The following is a 19622-nucleotide window of genomic DNA, read 5'->3' as shown; positions in this document are numbered from 1 at the left end:
CTGAATTCCATACCGTTGCTGCGGAGATGGGCTGGAACAATGAAGTTCTGCTGGCAGCCTTTTGGCAGGGCATTTCTGAGTGTTTAAAGGACGAACTGACTTGCCGGGACACCCCAAAGGATCTGGAGGAATTAATTGCTCTCTGTATCTGAATGGATCTTCCGGATGTGAGAACACACAAAATATTCAACAGGCCTCTTTAAATCGGATATTGGATCTTTCACCTGGTCATGTGCCTATTGACCTGACCCTCACCCTACCATTTGTAAAAACAAACTCTTTTCATTGGAGATTAAATAATTCACTTTTGAATTATCCAGAAATAGAGAGCAAAATTAAACGGGCCCTAGAAGAATTTTTCAATCTCAATAAAGGCTAAGGCTCATCTCCGGCGATGCTCTGGGAAGCCCACAAGGCTACGATTAGGGGTAATTTTATTTCCATAGCAGCCTACAGGAAAAAGGCCAAATTGAAAATATATAAAGAACTAACGGATAAAGTTACAAATTTGGAACAACTGCATTAAGCAAACCCGTCAAAAAGAATATACAAAGCGCTGGGCACTGCCAGATCAAAGTTGAGACAGATAAAGCTAGAAGATTTTGAGAAGGCCCTAAAATGAACTAATCAACGATATTACGACAAGGGTAACAAAGCGGATAAACTTTTAGCCAATAACCTAAGGGGGGTGCGGGTGAGATCACAAATAAAGGATAAATATAGTAATATTATTTATAATGACAGGAGAATTGCACAAGAATTCACCAAATGTTACACAAAATCGAATAATTTAAATTCCCAAAAGGGAGCGTCTCAATTTTCAAATTCAGAGCCAATTATGAGTTTTCTAGATAACTGTAATTTACCCCAGCTGTCCGAAGAAGAAACAATGACATTAAATGGTAAGATTAGCCAGACGGAAATAGTAGAAGTGTTTAAGCCCCAGGCCCTGATGGTTTCACCAAAGCTTATTACAAGAGGTTCTTAACTATACTTTCCCCATGTCTGTTGGAGATGTATAATTCATTTATGGATGGAAACCCAATTTCGCCATCCATGACGACCGCAAATCTAGCCATTATACTTAAAGAGGGTTGAGATCCTATGCACTGTGGTAGCTATTGTCCAATTTCTTTGTTAATAACAATTTTAAATAATATAGCAAAATCTTGGTGAACAGATTGAATCCCATCTTGCCCAGATTGATACATATTGATCAAGTTGGATTTGTGTCCGATAGACAAGCGTCAGGTAACACCCGGAAAATAATAAATATAGTGGACCATGTTCATCTTACTGGAACCAAAGCCATTCTACTAAGTCTGGATGCAGAGAAGGCGTTTGATAGAATAGATTGGGTATTCCTAGATAAAACATTACAGAAATTTGGATTTAAAGATTCTTTCCTAGAAGGAGTCTGAGTACTTTATTAAAACCCGACCGCTCTAGTTAAATTACCAGGGAATAACTCGGATCCGATTAAAATCAAAAACGGTATGAGACAGGGTTGCCCATTGTCTCCTCTTCTTTTTGCTCTAATGATTGAACCACAAGCTGCCAATATTAGAACAAATATAAATATACAAGGTATAGTAATTGGAAAAATAAACTATAACATTTAATTATTCGCTAATGATATTATTCTGACCTTGGCCAATCCCAGACCTCTTTAACCAATCTTCAAAAAGCATTCTCAAACATTGGGAAAATTTCAGGAGGTAAAATTAATAATGATAAATCAAAAGCTTTAAATTTGAATCTCCCAGATCCAGAGATTAAATTATAAAATTTGAATTTTAACTATAGATGGAGTTCCTTGCACATTAAATATTTGGAAGTAAATGTGATCAGGCACTACCATTCTTTATATCAGAGTAACTACCCACCCCTGTTTGATAAAATCAAAAATGATCTGGCGAAGTGGGAAGGATACCAGGTATCATGGATAGGGAGAATAGTTTCAGTTAAAATGAATATACTCCCCAGATTACTATATATTTTTCAGACTCTCCCGGTCCGTATCCCTGGATCCTAATTGAAAATTCTACAAAATAGAATATTTAATGTTATTTGGCAAGGTAAAAGACCAAGAGCAGCTAGATCGGTTATGATTGCTTCAAAGATAAGAGGAGGTATGGGTGCCCCAGATATTTCTAAATACAACCATGCTGCCCAACTACGACAGGTGGTGGTGTGGAACACAGACCCAACTCAAAATTGTTGGTTGGCTATAGAATCTTTAAAACCAGAGACAGAACATGAAACACAGACAGAGCTCTGGGCACATCCAATGACACATATACACGGTACAGTGCCTATATATATATATATATATATATATATATATATATATATATATATATATATATATATATATATATATAAAAATATGTATAGACAAAAAAGAAAAGAAAGTAGCGCCAAAAGATAAAATAATAAATGCAAATTCAAATAACAACATGTGATAACAAAACAACCTATTAAATAATTAATAATCAATAAACAATATTATACAAAATAGAACACTAATATAGATATTATCACAAAATTAAAGTCCAATGTTCAAACCCTAGAAAAGAGTCCTGACAGGTATAACAGGACAAAGTGCAGGATCCAGGGGCCCACTGCAGCTCTCAAATGGATTAACCAGTTCCACAGCAAAATCTATGAGAAAAACAAAACAGAGAGCGCACGCCCCATAGTGTGATACTGTAACATTTAATGTAGGGAAGGATGGGTGGGGGAATTAAAAACACTGACAATGTACAAGATAAAAATAGGCAGTATGTGATTAATAATCACCACCAGGCAGGGAGACTGATTCCTGTTGTTCGTGGACTCCATATCTGCTGCGGTTTTGGACCTGCCTGGTGGTGATTATTAATCACATACTGCCTATTTTTATCTTGTACATTGTGAGTGTTTTTAATCCCCCCACCCATCCTTCCCTACATTAAATGTTACAGTATCACACTATGGGGCGTGCGCTCTCTGTTTTGTTTTTCTCATATAAATATATATATATATATATATATATATATATATAATCAAAAAAATAAAAAAATAAATAGATGATACCGTTCTGTGGCTAACGAAATGCTTTTATTTGTGCGAGCTTTCGAGATACACTGATCTCTTCTTCCGGCGATGTTACAATGAATGAAGCAAAAGGTAATCTTAAAAACAGTGTCTCTTGGAATGTTATCTGTGCTGTTCCTTCCCCCGGTGTGGATGTGTTTTATGGCTAGAGGTGTTAAATGGTTACTGAAAGCAAGTGAAGAAAGAGTGTGTATGTGTATCAGTGTGAATAAAAATGAATGGAGAGCCCACAGTATATACAGTACAGTGCTTTACACAAGGTGTGTGTGGAGTGGGACTGGATATAAATGGTGTGGGTGGGTGTGGAAATGTGAGAGTTAGTAGCACAGCTAAAAGTGTGTGTGGATACTTAGTGGTCCCTATTGGTATATAGGGATGGAAAAACAAGGAGTATTAGTATGTGTGAGAGACAGCTGTGTGTGCATACATATAGCACAGTATGTACAGACATGGCCTTTAGCGCTTATGGGACGAGAGTTCACTACTGTCAGTAATGACTCATAAAATTTCGATCTCTGTTTAGGCCACTGCTAAGTGTCCCGAACAGTTGCATAAATTTGTATTCATGCAACCGTCTCTCTTTCGGGGTTTTAAGATTACCTTTGAGTATGGCAACCCTCAGATCGTTCATCTTATGGCCAGAGTCGAGAGAGAGAGAGAGAGAGAGAGAGAGAGAGAGAGAGAGAGATATCTTTTGAATAAAATGATCTTTTAGTTTAACTCTTTGGCCAAAGTGTTGTAAGCCCTTGAGCCCCTGGACGGAAGACCACATCTCAAGGGTACCTAACACTAATATAAATTCTTAATAACCTGTATATTACCAGGAAGAATGATTTATAATAAATCTGTCAAAATTAGTTGCATAGTTCTAAGTCTGATTGAAGCTCTTATTAACCTGTACATTACCAGGAAAAGCACTCTGTATTAGATTTGTCGCAATCAAACTGTGAGCAAGTTCCCCTGAGAGTGGGAAATGCAATGGAGTGAGCTTTTAAACATTTAAAAGTGGGAGGGGTGAGCTTCAAACTAGGGAGGAGGAGCCACCCTCCAAATCAGCCATAACCAGCTGAACAAGAATTGTAAAACATACAGGACACCTACAAGCTCATATTGAACCCCCAAAATAACCACAACATATATATAAGCGTATGTCACAGAGGAGTGCTACTGAGCATGGCAATATATATTTTAAACCAGAGACAGAACATGAAACACAGACAGAGCTCAGTATAGGTGTCATTGGATGTGCACTGAGCTATATATTGCCATTGTGATTGTGAACACAGTGTTTAACTTGAGAGGAGTTCCTGACATCACCAGCCTCTGTTGCATTCACAGAAAGGATTGTATCCTTACATGCGTGTTTATTTCAGCTACATTATATTTTGAAGACAAGACGGTGAGCGAAGTGATCCAGTGTATGCTGTGCCTGGAATCAACACCAAAGATACCAATCAAGGTCTATCTCCTACAGCCTTGCTGTAACTAGCTAGGGGCAGGGGCAAGGTGTATTCGTTGCCCTGAAGATACTGCGCAATGGTTTTTTGTTTTTGTGTTTTTTCCTCGCAGAATATTCTGACAAAAGGATAGAAACATTAGAATACTCCATATAAAGAAGAGAACGGTGGAAAACAGGACTGTCCTACACTCCATTCTTCAACTCTCCTCACTTCTTTGGCAGGACTGGTATTCTTTATGATATTTGCGCCAGGACTTTATTCTCTTTTCCCACCTACATTTTCATAACTAAACATGTGCGGATCATCATATTGACTAAAGTACATAAGAGAGACTTTTACAGATATCTTTCTGAACAAATCCTTCCCAAGCAGTATTCCGATATTCTAAAGAAGTGACAACTGCACTGTATAATTCCAGCAACTTCAGAGTGAGTCAGAATGCAACACCACTTGATCATCACTGAAACACATCATTTATTTTTCATTAAGTAATAAACAGTTGCATATTTTATTCATGTGGATTTTGGAAATGAGTTGCAATTATGCAAGCCATGACTTGTAGAAACAGGCTTTCATTTTAAGAGAAAATAAATATTTTATGAGGTGCTAATATAATGCTAGTAACATATTATCAGGTCCTGCAACTATGGTTCAGAGTTATTTAATTTGTTTCCTATTGAACTGTCAAAATGATATTTTACTGTATTTCATGCTGCATGCATTTAAACTGTGAATGTTGAATAATTGTCTCTTGGTTATAAAATATATAGAGTAGTAATCATTCTTCACTTGTATTCAATAATCTATTTTGTTTTATTCAGTATTCAAATACAATCTATTTCACGCATTCCTTTCTATATATATATTAGAATCAGCCGAATTATTTTTCCTTGCAATAATTCCTGTTATAGAAGTGGGCTTCTACTATGCTACAATTATACACGTTGTGATTCCCAGAATAATATATATTTTACTCTTCTGAAATTAATAACACACAGTAGTAGATTTTTTTCACATGGATTTTTTCTTTATTTTAATGATTTTCATTTAATATGATATTGCAATATATTTAATTGTTCCTAATACAATAAAATAGCAAAAAACTCAATTAAGTGAAGACTTAATAAAAAAAAAATGTATGAACCTAAAGCGACAATCCATGCCTGCGGATGTTTTTACAAATGATTTATTTAAGCAGAGGGCCTCCAGAGTAGAACCCTGCTAATTTCAACCATGGGGACCCCTGCTTTCGGGGGTTATTTACCTCCGAAGTAAGTGCTGGTAGCCGCTCTCCTCGGCTACCAGGGTTCACAATATGTTCGCTGTTCAAAGATTTCGTGCTTTCGCGATTCACACTAAGGAAGCTTTTTTGCGAAATGCGTTTGATGTTTTGAGCCTACAGGCTACCATAGCCAGAACAGACAGTCATTCTCCAATCAGTTACCGATCGCCATGGGCACTGGTGTGCCTGCGCAAACCTGTTTCTAAGGAAGGAGTTACTGCCACACAGCTCCCTCCCGGTTGTGCACGAGCTGGGGGAGCAACGAGGACAGTTATACCTGGACAAGAGGAGGAGAAAGATCTTTCGGAAAAGAGATTACGCGGATCATAAACTATCTGAGGAGTTGATGTGGAAGCACTGATCCTGACTGGGCTGGAAACTTATTCAATGTGGAAAGTGGCTAAAGCGCTCAAATGCAGGTGCAATGAATAAAATAAGCCAAACCACTAAACCACTAAACCAGGGTACTAATAAGAATAATATAGTACTTAATGTGCAATAGTATGGGTACTATCCTCCTGAAGACAGGTGGCAGATGGTACAAGCCCACTCACCCTCAGTCTCATCGGCAGGTTCCCCTGAAAATAAGCAATACTCACATCCTGGTGGTAGGTAGGCAAGCTGTGCAGCTATAATTATGCAATAACAGGAAAAGGGTGCGCTTTTTGGTCTCCCTTTTCCTGGAAACTTATTCACAATGTTTATGTGAATTAGCAGCTTATCACACTGCCAACTGGATGTTTTGAAGTATTAACTCATTGTAAATCCAGGACATCATCCTTAATAATGTAACTATTTACAGTACAAACTAGTGAACACTACAGTAGGTCTGTTAGTACCTATAATATGGAAACGGGATAATGGTCAGCGCAGACTGTCAATCTCAGAAATGTAGAAAGACAATAATAGAGGCAATTTGTTAACACCATGAAAAATAATGCTCCCACAGTGGGGAATGTGAGACAGGGAGAAAGGGGGGAGGAGGGAGGGAGGGGGATGTGTGAAACTATATATAAATCAACTCACACGGCCTTGTGTGAGCCCCTTCCCTCAGAGAGATGATGCTTCAATGTCAAATCAGATTTTCTGGGTCTTCAAAGTCAGACACGTCCTCTCAGTCATTCCCAATTGAGTATGGTGAGCGAGTGGCACCTCTCCCACAGTCCCAAGTGTAGAGAATGGGCAGAGCCAGAGTTAGCATATACCAACAGTTTAATAAGTAATAAAAACATGTAACACTCACATAATATAAAAGCACATTGCAGCCACAGGTCCTTCCGATAGGTCCACTGCTAACCGGTGAACTTCCGCGGGCGCGTCTGACTGCGGGACCGGTACCATGTAGTCTTGACGTAAGTACGGTGGCCGTCTGTGTCCAAGCAACTACGAGCGCCAGCAGGGAACCCCCTTTCTCCCTGTCTCACATTCCCCACTGTGGGAGCATTATTTTTCATGGTGTTAACAAATTGCCTCTATTATTGTCTTTCTAAATTTCTGAGATTGACAGTCTGCGCTGACCATTATCCCATTTCCATGCCGCTGTAAGAAGATCTGGGGTTGATCTTCTCTGGGTCAAGCTGCAAAGCATTTTTGAAGGGTCCAGTATAGTATTGATTTTCTGGTCTTTGATTGTGTTACACTTTTATGCACGTCACGTATTTTAGGGAGCGCCCCAGTTTTTGTCTGTTCCAGTACCTATAATATACCACTGTGTTTTCTGTTTTCCTTTTGTCACATTATTGGAACCATCACTTGAGTCTACGCGCTGGAGGACATTTCTTTTCTTGTATCCTGTTTTTGGAGGGACGTAGAACTTCCCCCTTGGACTCTAGCAGCAGGACTTGTGTAAATTACACATGTATATATACAGGTGCACCGACGAGTATTCTTAAACTTGCCTTAAACTTGCCTTGGAAAATCTGGGGCTATCAACAACAAGATCCAAGTACATGCTGGGTACATGCTTCAAACATTTCAGTGACATTTCTGCAGAGACTAATGGCCCATCGGATTAACACAGAAGGGGTTCCTGGCAGTCCCATTCAGTTTGAATGGGACTGCCAAGGACCCCCGCTGTTAATCTGATGGGCCATTAGTCTGTCTGCAGAAATGTTGCAGCATCTACCCCGCATGTACCCAGCATGTACCTGGGTCTTGTTGGTGATTGCCCCAGATTTGTTTTAGAATACTCGTCGGCACTACAGTACAGTATATTAAAGAACGACAAATGTTCCCAGCACGCAAAAAAAGGGGGGGGGCCAAAAGGCGGAAATATGCCAAACAAATTTTAATGAACAACAAGGCACAAATCAACATAAAAGTAAGTAAAGAATACAAGCACACCACATAAAGGATAGGCAGGAGAAACCAGGAAAAGAGAGTGAGGGGTGGGGAAATGGGAAAAATAAAAAGTAGTACAGGGGATGGGGGGCTACTCTCCCGGCTATCCTTTATGTGGTGTGCTTGTATTCTTTTCTTACTTTATGTTGATTTGTGCCTTGTTGTTCATTCAAATTTGTTTGGCATATTCCCGCCTTTTTGGCCCCCCTTTTTTTGCGTGCTGGGAACATTTGTCTTTCTTTGAATTATTGTTTGAGAGGAAATAGGGTCTTCTCAGTTCCACATGACACCACTTTTGTATCCCATTATATGCTGGTTTTGTGTGCTGTCTATCTTTAATTATGTTGTACAGTACAGTATATATTTTTTCACAAGTACACATCACCTTTAGTTGAGAGGTTAGCGCCGCTTTCCTTTTCCTTAGGTCATTAACCCTATTTTCCATATCTTGTTACTGATTTTATTTTTTTTCTCACATACTTTAACCCTTTGAATGCCTTAGGGGTCCACAGCACCAGAGTACCTCAGCCCCTCCGGCACATAGTGATCACGTGATCACTATGTAATTGAGGCAAACAGAAGAGGTGCAGTCCCCGTCTTCCAGGCTGCAGGAGTGCAGAATGAGATCACCCGACAGAAAGCCCATCACATGTCTTCTACCTCATGGGGCCTTCAGAGTGCCAGACCTCCTGACGTGGTAGCTACATCATGGGGCGCTCAAGAAGTTAATGGGCAATATGTTATGGGACCCTCTTGCAATGAAGTGGTTGATAAACACATCTTGAACACATGCTCAAATTATGATGACTAAAATCCGGAGGTTCTCAGATTGAAGTGTTTATTGGTAAGATCTGTTGACATTATGGATTGCAATTATTTTGCCTTTGTACAGGCAGAAAAAGACAGACAGCTTTACCAGAGATTTTGCATGTGCATTTATTCAGTAAGCCCTTATTGCATGTCAAAATCACCTGTAATCAGCTTTTTAATATTCATTATCACTCTTGCTCTGACATCCCGAGCGTTAAATCAAAAAAGACAAACTAACATTTTTTGCCAGTAAATGCTTTTTAGATAGCTCCATAATGCAATTTGTGGCTAAAATACCCGCTTTCTTTTTTAACACCACCTAAAGGGTGGCAATATAGGATTTGCGATTTGCATCCCATGGAGAATCATTTATTTTTACTATATACTGTAGGATTGAAAGCAGGGGGTTTCCGTAGATGAAACCCTTTAATTTCAGGTCTGATGACCCCCTGCTTCAATACTATGCAATCAAAATAAAATAACAGGTAAGCTAATGAAGGGATTAAATTGCAGTAGCCATTTGTTTGTTGCTTGAGAGGGTGGGTGAAGGTTTTAGTTTCCCCAGAATGGGTGGCTAGGCCTCCCGGAGGATTGCAGTAGTGGTTTATCCTTTCATTACCTCAGCATTTACTACTGCTAAGCTAATGAAGAGGTTAACCCCTGCCGCTAGCCACCCGGGAGTCCTACCCACCCACCCTGGGGTAACTACCCTCTTCACCCACCCCCACTACCACCAACATAACACACAGGATGGGCAATAGGTCCTATTAGCCAAAAATTGAAGCTACTATAATAGGCCCCTTATTGTATTATAAAGTATGTAAGGGGTCATGGGGAAATGTAATATGTGGCAGTGTATTCAGGACAACGTCTTCATATTAGAATCATATTTACTACGTGCTGGAAGGTGTCTTTTGGCTGTTGGTAGACAAAATACAGGATGCGGAGAAGATGGGATCTTGAGTCCTACATAACAATATGCCTGTAACGGTCGTGCTCACCACAAACCAGGACCGGACCGCGGGGATGAGGTGGGGATAGATATACACCGACCTTAGACCACGAAGCCGGGTCCGTATTGTGTATTTCATGGGCGTGTGCTTAGCCGGGTCAGGGTTGGAGAAGGCAGGTTAATCCGTAGACAAGCCGGGGTCAAGGTAGGCGGCATAGGAGCGATGGTCGAGGTCAAGAGCTGTGGTCAAGGCAGGAGGCATAGGAGCGTAGTAGAGGTCACGGGCTGGGGTCATCATCAGGAAACTTGAGTGAAGCCGCTTCAGCGTAGAAGTCAAGAAACTTGAGCAAAGCCGCTTCAGCGTAGAAGGGCTTCTGGAAGGAGGGAACAGGAACAGGGAGTAGAGAAGGCCACTGGGGACAGGGAGTGCAGACAGGCCACTGGAACACTGAGAAATTCAGTGTAGCCGCTTCAGCAAAGCGCTTCAGCGTGGCAAAGGAGAAATCTGCCAGGAACAAGAAGCTTAGCACAGGGGCTACAGTGTAGGAATGGCCTTTGGATGCAGGAAGCTTAGCACAGGGCTATAGTACAGGAACGCCAAGTGGACAAGCAGCAGTGCTTGTGGCAAACACAGTTACATGAAGAAAGTTCTATGCTCAGCAACTTCCTGGGGGGAAGGGCTGACTCTAAATAGCATAGCTACCGAAAAGGGGCGAAGCTAAACAAGAGGCAAGATTGCAGGAGCAGATGATGCTGATTGTCAGTTCAGGAAAGGATTTGTCTGGAAGCTCTATAGCTCTGTAAGGCTGAGTTCCAGCCAAAGCCAGGAGCGGATCCCTTACAGTATCCCCCCTTCAAGAGAGACCTCTGGGCGAACAGGAGCAAGGTCACTCTGGTATTTGGGCGACCTGGGGTTATTTCTGAACTGTCCCGTATCCCTTACAATGCCATACTACTGCAGTGAGGATCGCTGCTTAGTAAGTCTCACCCCCAATATTCTATGGATATCATATGGAAGTGGTGTGCTTGTAACATGTCTTACTGTATGTACATTTCCACAAAGCATGGTTTGGTTTCACTAAGAAACTTTATTAAATATATAATGTCTGACAATACCATAAATAAATGACACCTTCCAGACCACCATTTAGTAAAAAGTATTGAGCTTATGTTAAATTAAGTTTTAATTTTGTTAAATGCATTTGTTTATAAACACCTTATTAAAAGCAAATAATAGGGTCAAAAGGAGCCTGTATAGATTGACTTACAGGAGAACATATTTATTAGAAAGATTTAAATTTGAGCTTCCAAATGATCATTGCTTCCTGCATTATATTTTCTTCCTGCAAAAGTATTCTTCAAATAAAATGGTAGGGTGGAGGTTATTTTTCCCCTGAGTGAATATGATTTGATAAACAATTAGTGTTAAAGCCACAATAAATTATTTTTATAATTGATCTGTAGAAAAGTAAGTTGTTCTAGTCTCTAGGGTACTCCCTAATGCAAGGGCACACACAGACAGTATACAGTAATATGCTTCAAAAATTTGATAAAGCAATTCTTTGTCATGGTTGATACTGTACATCTAACACTAATTACTTTTGCTCTTAAAAAAAAAAAAAAATAAAGATTAAAATACAATTTGGCTTTTCTATTTCATTAAAAAAAATGTTTGAACTCTGCCTCTGGTATTCCAGTAGTTAGGTAAGACACTGTAGACTTATATAAACATGTTATATAAACATTTGCATGTAATTTCCCAGAATCCCTTGCTGCAGTGGAAGCACTGTCTGCTAGGAGATAATGGTGAAAAGCAGGGTGGCAAACCTGTCTGAGATGTGAATGTGCTCACACTTGATATTTTAATTTGCTATAAACATGTTAAAAAATGATACAAATTGCAAAACACTATCAAATTGCAGTGTGATGGGCTAAAGGTTTTCATATCAGTTCTTTGGTCCAGATTTTGTGCTCTGCCCTTCTCTGCCCAGATCCAGAACTACACACAGAATTTTACTCGAAACCTACAGATAGGAACAACTTATTGGGAACAAATAGTTGGCCCCTGAAAAATACCACTGAGGGGGTTATCTTATGCTGTAGCCATCACATCTGCACAAGCAGAATATACATCAAATGCAGAATTTATTGTGAGAGGCTATAAACAAATATCCGGATACACTTAAAGAGAAATTAGGATCCCTAGCTTAGATATACTCTACTTAAGTCATCAACTAAACAGACGCAGATTACTAACAAATTCCTAGCATAACTACCTATAGTTTCATTCTAAGAAAATGAATGGGATCATTTTAAACCATTGTTAGATCTTGCAAACAGGTTCTGTGTAGGGTCTACACATGGCAACCTATACATAGAAAAAACACTGTTTTCTTTTAAATGAGAAAGAAGCATTGGGGTCATCTTGAGAAAGCTGACATTTCTTTACAGACGTTTTTTCTGAACTAAAATATGATATATTCCCTTGCCTACATTGCAGCAGGGCAATTAAGGGTGATTTCTTAACCCATCCTCAGACTTGCTAAAAAAATACCTTTTTCAATTTTTTTGCCACTTGTACTTGACACTGCTTTTGTGCCCTATGCTGTTAAGTGCCGGGTAGCAAGACACTTTACTGCAGCACGTCATAATGTTGTTCTGTTTATTTGATTTTGTGACTTTATAATTATGTTTCCAGTAATGTTCACGGTTTATAATTGATGTATCCATATATATGCACATATCAGTATATTGTTATATTTATCAATAGTAATGGACGTCACCTAGTTTACATATGAAGCAAAATTGAGTGGGTTTAGCATAGAAAGACGCCTATATTTAGACTTGTCTGTATACAGTATTTTCTGTTTGTGTAAGTTGTCCCTTGTACCCCGAAATGTGGTCACTTAGTCTTATGAATTCCTAATAAATGGTCCGACTGGACCCTGTTTGATAGATAGGAAAAAAGTTATATATACTCCTGCGCACGGAATCAGTTAAAAAATAACCATAGTTCTTAGAGGTCAAGAGATTTCAAATGAGACCACACTCTAAATGTGTGTGATACAAATATACTTTTAAATAATATCAAAAACCTAATAGTTCTGAAAATAAAATACAAAAATATGAAATATCCCAGCTGGGTGTAGACTAAACCAAATAGCATTTAAACTCATAAAACTTAAAATCTTAATCAAAAATTGCCCTAATAGGGGCCTGTTAAAACAAACACTTATTATTTGCAAAATGATTGTGCATACATATGTTGTATTTGCATATACATGGGTAACAGTCTAAAAGATCTTCTAATGTCCACCTTAGTATAACAGGTACATTCACTTAGAACTACATGTTAGAAAATCCAAAAATGAGTTCTTTAGTGTATATCACAGTGTTGGTGGAAACACTTTGAGTTTTCTGTTGGTTTGGTTAGTATAAGTGATATGGGGAATGGCAACACTGTGTGCTTCTGGTGTCTGTGATATTTGCTGGCTGGGCAAGAGGAAAGAGATGTCAAATAAGCCACAGATCTCCTGAAGAGACTTCGTGCACCCTGTTGACAACCCTCACAGAATGAAGATGTATTGAGGTGTGTGTTTGGCAAGACTGGTGAGTAGCTTTTCACCTAGAGCCTACACAGGTCTTAACACATTATTCCCTGTCTCCGCTGATAGTGCAGATATGGGCGCTTTACCTCTTCACTTTACCGCTCCTAGCTTTAATATGTAATTGCTGCTGGGATCTTGAGGGGTACTGCGACTCACTTGCTGTCTCACTTCCCCCTCCACTGCTTGGCCGGTGTGTTATTGGACCGTAGTCTTCTCCGTGGTGTGAGGGTGCATCTGCAGCTTCCGCGTCTTGCGTGTGATGCCTGCGTCTCATGTCTCCTGCCACAGCCGTTCATCCGGTGTTGGCACCAACAAGATTTTTTTTTTTTAAATATTCCTCCTCTCACTTCTACGCATGTAGCGCTTCTCCCACTGGTTGTAGATGCTTGAAAAATTAATTTAATTTCGATTTTGTGTGTAAGAATGTGTATGTGTATGTGTGTATGTGTGTGTGTGTATGTGTGTGTGTGTATGTGTGTGTGTGTGTAAGAATGTGTGTGTGTAAGAATGTGTGTGTGTAAGAATGTGTGTGTGTATGAATGTGTGTGTGTACGAGTGTGTGTGTGTGTGTGTGTGTGTGTGTGTGTGTGTGTGTGTGTGTGTGTGTGTGTGTGTGTGTGTGTGTGTGTGTGTGTGTGTGTGTGTGTGTGTGTGTGTGTGAGATTCGCTCACAGTAGATTTACGACTGTGCCTGAAATAACGTCCACATTCCTGGTATCAAGAAGTTCCTGATTCCATAGAGCGAGCTGTTTTAATCCAGTTTTAACCAGGTTTTAATGATCTGTAAAATGATTGGCTTAGAATAAGGAAGTATTTATTATATTCTGACTAGTAGCCTATTTTAAACAAAGGAATCTAAAAATTTATAAAAAGCCTGCTTGGGACCTCCCTTGGCAGACAGTATCATTGACTTTTGAATGTGTATGATCATACTCAATGCTGTACAGGCAGTAAACTACTCATTATCTACAAACCCGTGTTTGTGAGTTTGCAAACAACAACATAAAAGATAGGTGGACATAGAGTCTGCAATTGTATTACTTATGAAACTAAATATGTCCTATGGTGCCATAGGAAACAGAGAAATCTCTGCTCAAAAAGTTCACCCATTGTTGCACACTCCATCTATATACGGGAAGGTATCTCACTACATTACACATAGTAATTCCCATGTGATAGCTCTGTTTGGAAATATGAATTTTAAAACTGGTTGAAATATGTCTCTGGACTACTAAAGGGGGTCTTCAGATTAAAGATTTAGTTACTGGATCTGAGATTAAAACATTTGAATCTTGGTGTGAGTAATTTGGGCTGCCTGGAAGTGAGCTCTTGAGATACCTACAGTTGAGAGGTATCTCTGCCACATTTCTGCCACTTTCCACTCAGACCTTTTGTTAATGAATGTGCTTATCCTGCACCAATCAAAAAGGCATTATGGGCCTTATTCAGAAAGCCTCGATAAGGCCCTTATCGAGCACTTATCGACCAAAATGGCTACTGGTATTCAGATAGCCTCGATAAGTGCTCGATAACGGCCTGTATCGACGCAACATTTTATCTCCGTCCGAAATTCGCTGACTGAGCAGCGATAAGGCCCTTTTCGACCCTTTTCAGAGGGTTGATAAACTCCCGCTATTCAGAGACCCGCGAGTCGGGTGTCGCGGCCCATCGCAGCCAATCGCAGGCCTAAAAAACGATGTTCTCCCCAAATCCAATTCCCCACAAAATTGTTGGACAATTGGTGGGGAAATGCCTCGATGAGCTGCGATGGGTCTGGACTTAGAAGAAATCAGGCCCCTTTCCTGCCTCGGATTGATGCCGGGGGTCTCCGGAGCTGATAGCCATTAATAGCAGCTCCGGACCCCCCGGCATGCATCCGAGGCAGGAAACATGAATGTACAGCAACTTCATTGCCTTAGCGGCTAACCGCTAAAGCAATGAAGGGGTTAAACACCCGTGCCAGGCTTACTGTAATAAACATACAGTACAATGCAATACTGTGGCTAGCGGGGGTGAGTGAAGGGGGAATTTGGCCCTTAGTGGCTGTTTAGGCATTGCGGGGGGGTTGCGGGGGGAGTTAACCCCTTCATTACCTTAGCCGTTAATACCGCTTAGGTAATAAAGGGGTTAACCCAACCGCTACCCCCCCCCGCAAGGTCTAAACACCCATCCTTAGGGCTAATACCCCCTTCACTCACCCGTGATGCCTAAGCACCCACCCCAGACTGACTATACCCACCCTATACCCATTGAGTAGTATAGTGGTACATCATACCCATATAATAATAATATGGGAATGATAAGCCTCTATAGCACTCAATGAGCACCCTAATAAAAATACAGTAATACACAAGACACACAGTAATAAAACCTAACTATACTCCCAAAAAGCACACTTCACTAAATAAAATCAGTAGCCAGCTAATCCAATCAATAGAAGCAATTACAACATCAACAATGAATTAATTAAACCATTACCCAATCAAACCAATTAATCCGTAAAGCAACTCAAAATGAATAGTAACACTAACCAATGTAAACAATGAATTAATCCTACATTAATTAATGTAACCATTAAAAGACAAATAAATACATTAAAACTATCTCAGAAGTATCCATAAAACACATTAGCTAACATAATATAACATTAAGTACAAGCGAACACCAATCGCAAACCTTTTAATACATTAACCATAAACAAACAATCACATCCACATCAATAACAAGTGAGAAATGCCCCCCAAATATTGGCATAATAATGTAAAAAGAGGTACAGATTAATATAGTATCAGTCAATGTGCCTCCCCCAAAAAAACAAAAAACACACCAAAAAATAGACCTGTAAAAAGAGACATTTACAAACATAGAATATATTACTTGCCATTAGAAGCAGTGGCCCTCCGACTCCCGGGGTAACAGGAAGCTCACGTACCTTGAAGGCCTCCAACAGCATCCGATGCCAACCGCCATCAGGATCCTGCTCAGGTACCCCAAACTTCTTTTTTCTTTCTTTACTCACCGTCTTCTATCTTCATCTGTAACCATTTCTTGTTGTTCTTTATCTTCTTTCTTCATCTGTCAATCCATAAAACCCCATGTTAAATCCCAGCCGATGCTGTCTCGTCGGCTTCTTGGGCTCAAATGAGGCGTCACGGCCTTAAATATGGCTTGTGACGTCACATTTACCCTCACAATGGTTAACAGCTACCTGATTGGCTGTTAAAACGATGTGCAGACTTAATTTTTTTTTGCTGTGACGTCACTTAAAGGGAATGATGCCAGCCAATCAGAATGGCTGTGCTTCATTTACCTTTAACATGACGTCAGTAAATCCAAGATGGCCACTGTGTCACAAGGTATTTCAGCCAATCAGCGTGTGGAATTTAGAGGCGGGACCGGGACATTTCCTTGCATAGGAGATACCGGCACCCCATAAAGAGGCATGTATCTCGGGAAGCAGGGGTCCCCGGACATAAAACCAACGTGGTTCAGCTCCGGAGACCCCCTGCACCTCTACACTATTAAAGGAATGTATATTTAAATAAATAAATTTCGGGCGACTTTTCCGCTGGGAGAGGCGGCTCTCTCAGAGCAGCTCTCTCTGCAGCAGAAATGAATCGCTGGTTTTTGCCTTTTCAGAGGCTCGAGGCTCTCGCTGGCAGCAACTCGCCAGTTGTGGGCATTCTGCTATCACAGGTATTCGAGTCTTTCTGAATACCGTGATAGCAACACCCAAAAAACATTCATTTAAAATTCCCTGGCGAATTTTTTTATGAATGTTCTCTGAATAAGGCCCTATATCTCTGTTATATGGCACAGTTATTGCTACTAATGCTCCGGAAAAATATAAGTATGTTTCACAGTGGGAAACAGATACTGGTAGTGCTTCTAGAGTGGAGGAATGGGAGGATAATTTTGAGACAGCCTCTAAAAGCTCAATACTGTATGTAATGTGCTTAAGAAAACTCAGTTACTTTTCAGATGATATTTGGCCCCTGTAAGACTCTCAGTTACATATGCAAGATTCACTCCTCCTTTGCACCAGTGGATGTGAACAGGTCAGATCTTTGTACCATACGTGGTGGACCTGCCCTAAAATAACCCTGTTGCGGAAGGACACTCACTCCATGTTTAATGAGATTGTTATACTGTCTTTGACCTTAGAGCCATGGTCTGCCCTCTTGAATTAATCAATTGAAGACATATAGTACATTTGAGAACAAGTTGATAACCAACATTTATAAAGCAACTAGGTGTAAAATAGCATACGAATAGACCTCTTCCACGACTCTGTCTCAGGTGAAGGATAAGATATGATATTTAATTAACATGGAAAAAATTAACATCATCTTAAATTATACAGTATAATGTATACATTTTCCAGTTTCTGACAGACATGGTCTAAATTTGCTAATTACGCGAACACTTGACAAATATTGTCTCAAACATTTCATTTTATTCTTGATGTATAAGTCTGAATGTTTTAGATCTATATCACAATTGGTAGTTCTGCAATCCCATAACCCCCCTTCACCTTTTTTATTTTATTTCTGTACCCGGCTCCATAATTTTGCAAACTTCAACAAACATTAAGTGGAAAAATAATAATATATGTTTTGCCTGAAACAATAAGCTTTGCTATATCTGTAGTAGTATTTGTTTTATATATAAATCTTGGCACTTTATGTAAAATAATGGGCACATTTCATCAAAAATGTTATGTGCACTTTTTCTGTTTTGAACTATGTGAATAAAGACAGCGGACATTGCTTTTGTGGCATAAAACCTTGTTGTTTGGTGACTCTCTTCAAAAGTATATTATTTGGAGGTGGCTAAGGGGCAGGGTGCGGTTCTGGTCACGCAGCAAGAGGAGTCCAAAGATTAAGCCACGTACAAAGAACTATACTGTATATGCATTAAGGCAGGGGGGTGCAAACTTTTTGTGCTGCGCCCCCCTCCCCTCCCCCCCGTCTTCCCTGCTGTGTTGGCTGCGCCCCCCCCTCCCTACTTTAGAGTTGCATTAAATGACGCTGCAGGGTCATTTGATGCATGTGACGTCACGTTACATGACCCTGCGGCGTCATTTGATGCGTGTGACGTCACGTCACATGACCCTGCGGCGTCATTTGATGCTGCGTTGCCATGGCGACGCGTCACAAAGCGACTGAATCTGGGTAAGTAAAGTGTTGCAGAGGCCTCACGCAATCCCCCGGCATTTAATTTAAATACTGTGGGGAAGAGCGTGGGGCCTCTGCAACTGCCCGCGCCCCCCCCCCAGCAAAATCTCCCGCCCCCTGGGGGGTGCGCCCCCCAGTTTGTGCACCCCTGCATTAAGGTGAAGTTTGCCGGTAAAAAAGCTGTTTGTACACATTATACACATCTACAAGCACATACAGGCACATAGAGGCTGCTAATAAATAAGTTAACCTACAGTACTTCCAACTGTGTCTTTGGGAGGGGTGGGGCTTAACTTTTTCCTACCTGTGTACTGTATGTGCCTTTCAACGCTGCCTTCATTTTGTTCATAGATATTTCAATGAAGCAGAAGATGTAAAGCTTTCTCCAGAGACCACACAGGAGAAAAGACAACTTCAAGTGACAAGACAAGACATACAGTATTTTTAAGGTATGTGCCACTGACTCACACAAATTGGCACATTATACATGTTGAGTATACAGCAATGAAAATATAAATTGTGAGCACATTCATGTCCCAGACAGGTCTGCAACCCTACTTACCATCATTATCTCCTAGCATGCAGTGAGTTTAAGCACATACTGTGTTAAAGTCACATACAGACAGGTAACACATAAATTAACCATATTCCATTGATCCTGGATAAAATAGGGTTAACATATTTATTAACTGTGTATGTGCCTTTAACACCTTGCTAATTATATTCACAGGTAATTAATCTTTGCATCATTTTCACTGAATACACAATAACATTGTACTTGTTTTTGTGTTTTCCAGAAGAACTGTATCATCTCAGCAGTTCAACAGTGCAGATTCACACACACACACACACACACACACACACACACACACACACACACACACACACACACAC

The 19622-nt window shown here is 40.2% G+C and overlaps 1 long non-coding RNA gene across 1 annotated transcript in view; it reads left to right on the top strand.

Moving 5' to 3' along the window:
• LOC142488755 (uncharacterized) overlaps nucleotides 1-19171 on the top strand; it is a 45500-nt gene extending 26329 nt beyond the window's left edge. Inside the window, exon 4 of the long non-coding RNA XR_012799636.1 lies at nucleotides 19080-19171. This is a non-coding gene — a long non-coding RNA (uncharacterized LOC142488755). The remainder of the gene's footprint in view (nucleotides 1-19079) is intronic.
• Nucleotides 19172-19622: the final 451 nt, after the last annotated feature.

This window comes from Ascaphus truei, chromosome 2, assembly GCF_040206685.1.
Source record: "Ascaphus truei isolate aAscTru1 chromosome 2, aAscTru1.hap1, whole genome shotgun sequence".
NCBI lineage: Eukaryota > Metazoa > Chordata > Amphibia > Anura > Ascaphidae > Ascaphus > Ascaphus truei.
This window is presented reverse-complemented; position numbering and strand designations above follow the sequence as displayed.